Source organism: Agrilus planipennis, unplaced genomic scaffold (genome assembly GCF_000699045.2).
Source record: "Agrilus planipennis isolate EAB-ADULT unplaced genomic scaffold, Apla_2.0 scaffold33, whole genome shotgun sequence".
NCBI classification, from domain to species: domain Eukaryota; kingdom Metazoa; phylum Arthropoda; class Insecta; order Coleoptera; family Buprestidae; genus Agrilus; species Agrilus planipennis.
The window spans coordinates 142,824-153,151 of NW_020438896.1; the positions used below are offsets into that span (position 1 = coordinate 142,824).

At 32.3% G+C, this 10,328-nt stretch overlaps 1 long non-coding RNA gene across 2 annotated transcripts in view; it reads right to left on the reverse strand.

The window, feature by feature from the left end:
• Positions 1 to 9,241, reverse strand: part of LOC112904037 — a 107,805-nt gene extending 98,564 nt beyond the window's left edge. For both annotated transcript variants that reach the window (XR_003230857.1, XR_003230858.1), the window contains exon 1: positions 9,116 to 9,241. This is a non-coding gene — a long non-coding RNA (uncharacterized LOC112904037). The remainder of the gene's footprint in view (positions 1 to 9,115) is intronic.
• Between the last annotated feature and the right edge of the window lie 1,087 nt (positions 9,242 to 10,328).

Genomic DNA, 10,328 nt, shown 5'->3' on the forward strand with positions numbered 1-10,328 from the left:
AAATCATGTGAAATAAAGTATTTTCGCGTACTTTATTTGTCGCATAAAGTATAGAGTACAATTACCCTAAATAACGTACAATACTTTATAATAAAGTACGGGTGGCAACCCTACCTGTAATATTTAGTAAAAGGTATGCTTCAACACAATAATAGGTCGTATTTATAAAAATTAATACAATAATAATTATAAAAGATTAGATTAGCCCATACCGATTTCGACAAACTAATTAAAATTTGCATTGTGCAATCAACGTGTGTGTGTGTTCAGTGACTGCTGTTTATTTTTTTAGTTTAATACATTCCTGATTTACTTGTGCAGTGTTGAAAGTTAACAAATTTATGGTTTGCACAATAACCAAGAAATATTTTCATTTTCTGCACAGATGACACGGCTGCTCCACGTGTTCCGGGATACGCGCCAAGAAAGTGGTCCGTCAACCACACGACATTCTCCTCCTCGAATCTAAATGACGTTTTAAAATCTGATTCTTGTGGTGTACGTCTTGGTTTGTAGTATTTTCTTGTACGTAAATGCACCATATCAGCCATAACAAGAACAACACTGGGACTACACAACTAAAGATTACCTATACAAGTCCTTTTATAGAGATTTTAACACAAAAACAGTCCTCCAAATACATAAATTTTTACGTTACAAGCTGTGAGATGCCTGAACAGCTACTGAAAAGTTGAAAAGAGCGAGAAATGTTGTTGTGAACCTAGATTCCTTTTTTTAGAAGCAAATCCTTTAGTTTTTGAGCGGATGCTTCTTTTTATAAATACAAATTATCTGAAACTTTTTACTTTAAAGCAAACCCTTGAAGCAAAACCTTTTCGTTCGCCTTTTTTTGCATATACCTCAAAGGAATTCCTTCAATTTTAAAACCAAAAGGCAAAGCTTTTTTTTATAATTATATATTACGTATACTAAAGAAACTAAAACCTAAAATAAAGAAAAACAAAAAAAAATGTTCAAAGGTGTATATATGGTATACCGAATTACAATTTGCAAAATGCCAATACCGAATTTTGAATTTCGATATTGATATCTTAAAAATAGTTGAAAATGATTCCATATTTACATAATTACCAAATCAACAGTGAATATATGTAAAGATGCATATTAAAATTTATGTTACAAATTTCGAACAAAAACAGAGCGTGATTTTGTTTTTGCGTCTTTCGAAAAGTCAGTTTTCTCTTAATTTAATTTGACATATATTTTAGACAACGTGACCGTCATATTCTGTTTTGTATAGAATTTGATTGTAGACTAGCAAAATCTAGAGGCTTAGCCCTATTTTCAAAGAAATACTTTTGCCTTCCATATAAGAAAGTTAGGATATACAATTTACTTATTTATATATACTATCAGGTTTATGAAAATATGAAATCACAACAAAAAAAGTGCATAAACCATTATTTGAATTTTCAGAATATCATAACTTATGAAGATAATGGGGTCAACAAATTAAAAAATTCAAGCTGTAGAAATCCTATAACCCAAATAAAATCTTATTAATTTAGCATGAAACTAATGAAAAAGGGCAGCACCTTTTCCCTGTTACCTCTTAGGGTATATAAACCAATTAACTGAGCATAAAGTTACACAATTACTTCCACATCTAAGCGTACCTACTTATTATTGTAATTCCTTAAATGCAGTGACCTAATAAGGGCCAAGTGATGTAAAAAATTGTCTTTTAAAGTTGGTTCCTTAAACAAAAAACATTTACAGAGCAGTTTAATATTGGATAAGTAATGTTAATTAAAGCAAGCATTCCTTCGACTTTGTGAATAGGTACGCACCAAATACATTTCTAATTATCTACTAGCTACCTATTTTAATTGGAAACGTAGGTAGGTGGTATGTAATCGGATCAAGTTGCCAGCGAGCACAGCCTCGTAAAGTAAAACTTTAATTAAGTTAAAACGATAATTGGCGGGCGGGATATACACGCCGAGGCCTAAAGGGATTCCGACTTCCCTTATAGTAGTTCGTTTAAGACGCCACATACGTACAGACATACATCCAAGAATATATATTTAGAAAGGTATCATTATACACCACCTGAGCCCAGGCGGTGGTGATCAATTCTGCTCAGCCTCGCGGGCACGCGGGCACACAGGGCCTAAATCTTACGTTCCCAGGGAAACCGATCCCATTGGCTACCGCTGACTTGCTTGCTTGCTTCTTCTTATTCTTCTTCTTCTTAGCCGGTGTGTACTACTTCTTCGGCTGTAATTTAGTTAATGGTTTCCCGCTGCGCGCTTCCATAATTCACCCCTTACAAGGAATAATGGCCGGCTGTCACGCTAACACCCTCCCTACGTTTCACCCCTCAACCCACGATTATTTCGATCGTTCTAATGGTCGGAGAAAACGAAAAATAAGTACATCTTTAGATATTCCTGAAAATTTTACCTTTTGCCAAAAAAAAAACGAGAAGCTATATATTGGGGTGGTTGTGGTTCATGTAAGATCAATTCATGTGTTTGTCTAGTAAAGGAAACATGAAATTATGTAAGTTTTAATAGATATGTGTAGGTTTCAGTATTTTCTTAAGTATCTTTGTTATCCACCAATGACAAAAGTGTGAAATAAAAAAAAGAAACAAACAATTAGACCTTTCTCTCTCTTCACTTTAGTTCTGTCCTGTTCCCCATAGTGCGCGTTGGCCTTTATGATTTTGTTTGATTTTTAAGAACAGCGGTCCCTAAAAGGCGCCCCATGGAAATCACAGACGAGGTTCCGCGAATTTTTGAAGATAAATTGGAAATAATTGTCGTCGTCTACTGATGTGGCGAAGCAGTGTTTCATTTTTTCATTTAAATATTTAGCGCAATTTTTAACTGCAGCTGTCAGAATAACTTTAATATGCCCTTAATAACTATATATTGAAGAAAAGGGTTTCTTCGACAACAAAATATTTTTTAGAGGGGAAAGCCGATTTTCACGTCACTTGTCATGTCGAAATATCGCATGACGATGATGAATGAATAATGAAGTTAACTCAACATAAAATCTGCAGGTCTCTACAGGGAAGAACCACAACCACGTTTACAGGTTTACACATTTGGCTGATGAAGCTGAAGGTGTTGAATGAAAAAGTTAAGGATGTTTCTCTTTCTAAGTTGATTTCTCGAAACAATAAGCCTAACTTAACCTATATGGGTAAAACCATAAATGAACATTTATTAAACTTCAAAAACCCTTGAGTACAAGACATCCACTGAATACAGAATTCTTTCGCAAATGAGGTTAAACCATTAATCTTAACTGTGTCGGAATATGCGAATTTGATATACGTATATTAAGATTTCCTTACACTAAAAACAAACTCGAACTAGATTGGATACCGCTTCGGATATTCGAATTCAATTGGCAGAGATTAAACCTAATTTTAATGTTATTATGTAAGTAGAATTGTGCAAAAATTTCATTCTTCACATTAAAAACATGCAATAAATGTTTAAAATTGAAATTGACAATTGCAACGTGTACACAATAAGACGTCAAGGGCTGGTTATTATCAATTTACTGTTTTTTTTTGTCACGATGGAGTTCCCAAAAGAAAGGGCGAGTTAATAAGGATTCCGTAGAAAAAAAAAATGAGAACCGCTGATCTAGAATGTAGATGATGATATCTATACCTATACCTAGATAAATTAGTGAGTCTTCATTGCAAACAACAAAGGCGTAGAGTGGACCAATGTAGACATGGGCGAAATCGCACCAGCGAAGGCTCTCTTTTTTGGTTCCCAAAATCTACCCAATACACCTATCCTACCAAACATGTTTACACATGATAAGTCAAAAATATAAATGCGCGGTGGGAGAATATTGAAAAACATATAGACATGAAAAAAAGGTTGTAATTTCTAATTTGTGTGATTTATATTTTTACAAAAATTAACAGGAGTCTATTCCGTCGATCTAACGGTTGCGATCTTTGAAGGTAGTTACAACACGCTGTAACAAACACGCTTTTCAATAAATTTTAAAGTTAATTAGGAATAAAAAACACGCTTTTAAATTTGTAACGTTCTTTTTCGAGCGTAAAAGTCATCTGTGGTAAAGTCTGGGCGCATCACGAGACCCTTTTAAATGCGAGGTCGTGGGCCACTGGCTAACAATAAGATAAATGACTATCGAATCATTATCGACATTACAAGAGAGATGTTTAATGCAAACAATTAATGAAACATTTTTAGGTTATTACTTCTGTTCCTTTTAAATAGTAGATATTCCCCAAAATAAAGATCAGAAACTCCTAGGTCTCCCTACTAAAAATATAAAATAAAAAAAATTCCTGTTAATGATAAAAGTCACAAAAAAGTACGTAATAAGGAGCAAAAACATTTATCACGACCTACTACGACGTTCTTCTCCGTTTCTTTTAGAAATGACATTTTACGCAGCCTACTGTAATCTTTTCCTCGTTAGTTATATGTCGTCTTTGTTCTTCCAACGAACGCAAACGATACAGAGCTCTCGGTGGATATTTTTGCTTTTAATCTCGACGGTAATTTATGGATGGACGGTACAACCCCTTTCTTGGGCGTCCCGTTGTTTGTTCTTCCTTAAATTCCGTCACGGGGAAAATTAAAACCCAGATTGATGCCTTCATTAAACGAGAATGGGTCTCGGCAGTTGCCAAGGGGTGACTAGAATAAGCACAGCATGATGTGTTCACGAATATTCTTTTAATTAATTACGCCCGACGAGTCATTGCAAAGGCCGGATTTACTAAATATTTTACATTCAGTAAACTCTACGGATCAGCGTCCGCTTCGGAAGCGGGTAACCTATACAATTGTCCGGAGCGTCGAAAATATTGATGTGTTAAATACTCAATTAATAGAAAAATTAAAATTTAAAATTAATTAAGAATTTTTTAAGTTCGACTACTGTAAAAAATCATCTTAATGGTTTGATCATTTTGACAATTGAGCACGAAATTGTTGATCGAATAAATATAAAAGATGTAATAATAACGAAGTTTGCAAATCTAAAAGTGACAAAAAAGTGTTTTGTGATTTTTGTATAGTTGATGTTTCCTTGCTTTATTTTTTTAAATAATTACATTTTGATCGATTGTACAATAATCAACATTTTCAGTGACATCTAAATTAAAATACAAGGTTTTATTGAATTTTAAATAAGATAATGTGGTTTTTATTGACAATAAAAATTTTATATCTACTTAAAAGATTTATATATGTATATTCTTAAGAAGCAGCAGTTTGTCTTTTCTCCAGGACGATGTTGCCACTGTACGTAAGTATATAATAAATCAGATACAAATTACAGACGTAAAACTACTATTACTTGGTAAGTTTTGTATTATAAATACGTTTTTTATTAAACATCACGGTGTAGAAAACTGTGTGCGCCCGACGGTAGGTACTATCTCATGCTAGCAAATAGCAAAACCATTTTGTGGGCTGCAAAATATATAACGGTAATGAACATTATTTTTTGTAGTAGATAACTGACGATTGTTAACATAATAGGGAATTATGGTGGTGATGAAAAAAATTTTTATTGGTTTTGGAAGCGCCAATAGAAAGCCACTTTGATTATGTTTTACGATCAGTATTAACAGAAAATCTTTAGTCAAGAAATTCTTTCCGGCCTATATTTATATGTATGATATTTTCAAAAGTCCACGTGTATATCTACGAAATGTATTATAAATCTCGGATAAAAAACTAGTTCAGACATTCAAAACTAAATAGACTAGAGCAGTTGGTGACAGAAAGTCTACTTTTACTCATGACAGACGTTATAAGGACACGGAAAAGAGATGTCAGGTACGAATTATAGGGGACACTAATCATCGTCATAAGGTCGTCAGTCCTAAGACTGGTTGGACACGTACCTCCACTCCTTCCTATCCTGAGCTAATCTTCGCATTTCCCTAAAACCTAACCTAAAACTAGAACAACCCATATCTTTAACTATTTGCGAACAGTAATCCAATCTAGGTCTACTTCTACCCCCCTAACTTCCGTTTCTGCCTCTAATATATCTTTGACTAGCCCCTCATGCCTGGAAAGGTGTCCTATTAACCTATCTCGCCTATTTCTTATTGAGTTCTATAGAATCCTCTGTTCTATTATTTCTAATACCTCTTCATCACTAACCTTTTCTATTCACAGACACTAGTAAAGAAAAAGAAATAGCATTACACCGACTAATGTGTAACAGAAAGAGATGCAGACAAGCAGAATTTCAGCATGTTAACAGCATCGGACTTTAAAGAAAGTTTAGCATTCTCAGGAATTTAGGAAAGCAAGGACGTTTGTGTAAAGATGTAATTCCAACCAGGCAGTTATAAAGCCGACCCTGATTTTTTGTGTAAAAACCTAAGAAACCTCTAACTGCTGCACCACTTAGTATTATTCGGTTATCTCTTCTCACTTTATCTGTACCACTCATGAGCCATTTCCTAACTAAACAAAGGCGCGTTGAAAACGCACCAAATGACTACAATCCCAGGTGAAAACAAGAAATTAGATACATCCATTCTCACAGATAAATTATTGCAGACTTTGCCAATTTTGGTATTGTGAAGTATTACTTATGCCATTTTTGAAATGAGAATGGGTCAAAACAGATCGCTATCACCTCATCATTTGTTCGGAACATGCAACTTATTTCAAATCCATCTTAAAGAGCATACCATTACCACTCGAAGTTAGATCGCACGTCATCAAAGTGTCGATTTAAAATATGATTCATGCAGAAAGTTCAATATCGAAAAGACGAAAAGTAGTAATGCAAGGGTAGTAGAATATAAGAAAATCTTATTTTTATATTATGCAATATACTAACATACACACGTAAAAGTATCGCGTACGTAGATAGAAAGCGTACACGTGGTGAACGAGCTGCTTTTGCAACGATAGCGAATCGACTTTTCCCGAGAATGGAAATGGGCCACTACCGCCGGGCGAAATGGACTATATTCCGTACAAGTGGTGCTCTGATTGCCCCATTGAATATTTAGTCTCGTTATTGATATCATCCTGTCCTTTAAGTGATACTCGTCGACTGCATTCGAACCGAAATTACTACGTAAATTACACAAGCTCTATACAAGGCAACGTTTTCCCACGAATATTGACTTTTTTTACTATGTATATTCTCTTCGCTTCGCACGAGCTTATGTATTTGTCGCGTTCTTCTAGGAAATGGAATTAAGAATATTGGGCGTGTGAAAAAGGTTATTAATTCTGCACAAAGAAATGTGAATAACTAATTGATCTAGATACATCAGCAAAATGTAATTTGGCGAAACTATTAATAAACAGTTGTAAAAAAAGACGCTAAATACTACAAGTGAAAATGAAAAATATTTTAGAACGTTATTTTTGAAGATTTTTTAAGATGTTTTTATCTGAGTTTTTAATATTGTTTAGATGAAGAAATAAATAAATAATTAATTTATAAAATCGTAGAAAAAGAACAACTACGGCTTAACGTTACATTTTTCGAAAATGGAAATTATCGAAACAGCAAAAGGAAACCTATACTAAAGATATACTCCGAATAGATGAAACCCCTATATAACAGAGGCTAAATAACTTCTGTCTGTTTGCAAATGAAACTATAATTTCCAGATCAACCCAAGGCTACTTATTGCTGTTCGCAAGTGGCAGTAAATCTCATTTGTTCGCAAATGATACGTTCGCAAATAGCACTCACTCACTGAACACTGCCGGGTAATTCTTCCAGAGAAAAAAAGAAAAAAACATCACCAGCAATAATTATTTAATAATTAACATAAAACCTACCTGATGAAAATTGGTAATTCAAATTATATTGTAATTGTATATTGTCCTAATTTGTATCATTTGTTGATTAGCTACTAAAGTACATTATTTGTTATTTCAGTATAGTGCTAACCTTTTCTAGTGAACAAGAATACGTTAGTATGGCTGAATTACTGTTACAAATGTCGCTTGTTGGTACCTATATCAAGTTTCTAGCATATTTTTTCGCAAAAGAGCGAAAAGTGCCCGGTGGATCAGATTTTGAGAGTAACAATTTTTAATTTTCTTTTCTTTAGTGCTTTTCTAGGGAATACAATAATTATACAAGATTAGTAAAATTTTAATAATTCCAATTTATTTCAAACCTTTCCCTTTTTTATTATTTGAAATCAAACTCTGTACAACTGTATAGTTCAGAGTTTGATTTCAGTTCAAGTAGCAATTTATATTAAAAATTCGTCAAATTTCTTATTCTAAAACTACCACACATTTTACCATAAACAACCTTACTTGAGTGAAATACATTTTTTTATAATCTAGTACTATTAAGACAGTTATTTTATCTTATTTTTTTTGATTTCCTCGAATTTACCACTATAATTAACAAAAACCCCTTAAATCGGCCGAATATACAATCGCCGTGTGGCTCAATTGTTCGAATAATGCAATGAAAGTATATAATGAAATAATAGTATTCGTGTAATTAATAAGATTGCTATTTATGTACCTACTAAAACAAATACATGAAGAAGGGGTTAATAAAACAAAGGAGACTGTAAATAAGTCGTCATCTATGAAATTTTCGCTGTTAATTGATAATTCTACTTCAACTCGTAATGGTTGACAAAATACCTAATTTTCTAAAGATATTTTCTTGTTGAACTCGATCTACATCAAATAAATAAAATAAATAAATTGCTTATTTATTTTTTCCGATAGTTTAATACACAATTCCATAGTTTGTTTTTGTTTTTAGTTGCCTTTTTCAAAAAAGCAATAATATATAATAAATACTCGGTACATTAATAAATACTGTTATCAAAACAACATTGTGGAGTTTTGTACCTATTAAACTATTGGAAACATACAAAGTAATTTATTTATTTTATTTCTTTACCTTATAATAATATGTTTCATAATTACCTAACAACAGAATCATTATAATCAATTTGCATGATACCAATTGCATATGCTACATAAGAGGTGAGGTTATAACCAATTTAATATTATCCGTTTATACGTACTACAATAAATTAATATCTGTACATAGATAAATTTAAAAAGATTGTGATCATCGGTAAAATCAGTTCAATAATTATCTAGTTTCTTACCTTCTTATTGTCAATTGTCTCCCGAATCCATTTCCTGTGTAATATACAATAAACTACGTTCACATTATATGCACTAAACAATAACGTTATAATACTTTTATGACTGCAATATTAATCTGCACAGTCACAAGCTTATTGTTAGTTTTTATTCCGATCAACGTCGATCTCGCTCGACCGCCGCATCGTTTTTCCTGAATTTCTAACTAAGCAAACAACAGCTACAATAATAATAGAGAATATTTGCTCGCATCTCAAAACAATGTCAAACAAGGTTAAAATCCTCTAAATAAAACTGAAATTGTAACATACAAGGACAGTTCAATATTATAATTGACAATTATTAAAGAATAATAAAAAAGGAATGCGTTTCTCTTTGCTGCAGAATAAAAGTATGTAATTAGATTCACATTAGTTAGTGATGGACAGAATCAATAAACATTTCACGCCTACATCAATAAATAATAAATAATTGACCGATATAGTGCATAATTTAAATTTCGGTTGTATAGAAATTATTCCTTTTTTAATAAAAAAAAAAAAATGATGAATATTTGCTCGTAACTCAAATTTTTCTAACAGACACCAATATTTAAACATATTTCTTTCTATAAAGTTATCGACATTAGTTACAATTTTAAACCTTTGGTAGTTTTTTATAAAAAGAAAACTCAAAATTTATTTTATTTCAACGAACACTTTATTTTATTCTATTTATTAAAACTTTAATATTTATGTTTGCACTTTATTATTAATTAAAAAGAACAATTTACCGAATTTGTTTAAAAATGGGCATTTTCGCTTGAACCGAGGGAAAGTAATACGCCATGCGCGTTAAGTAAAGTCCCTTAAGACGGAAGAAATCGTAAAGCAAAGATATTGCAAATTGACCTATATTTATAATATATGCTTAATTTATTGATCATGATACCTTCCTAGAAAAGACTCGTGACCGCTACAGAATACACAATGTCGACAGAAAATATTATTTATCCAATTGTTACTGGTATGGTAACTCGCTGTCAAAACATATGTATGGAAATCCTTTAAGATTTTTACAAATAATATCCGACATATGTATAAAATATTTTCGATTGAAAATTATAAAATTTTTGTTTCTGAAATTTTGGTTGTTACCAGAAAAAATGAAATTCCTGGATTCAGTTACCATTATTTTAGAAATTTGCTTTTTCTCAAAGACACGCAGCCCAAAAAT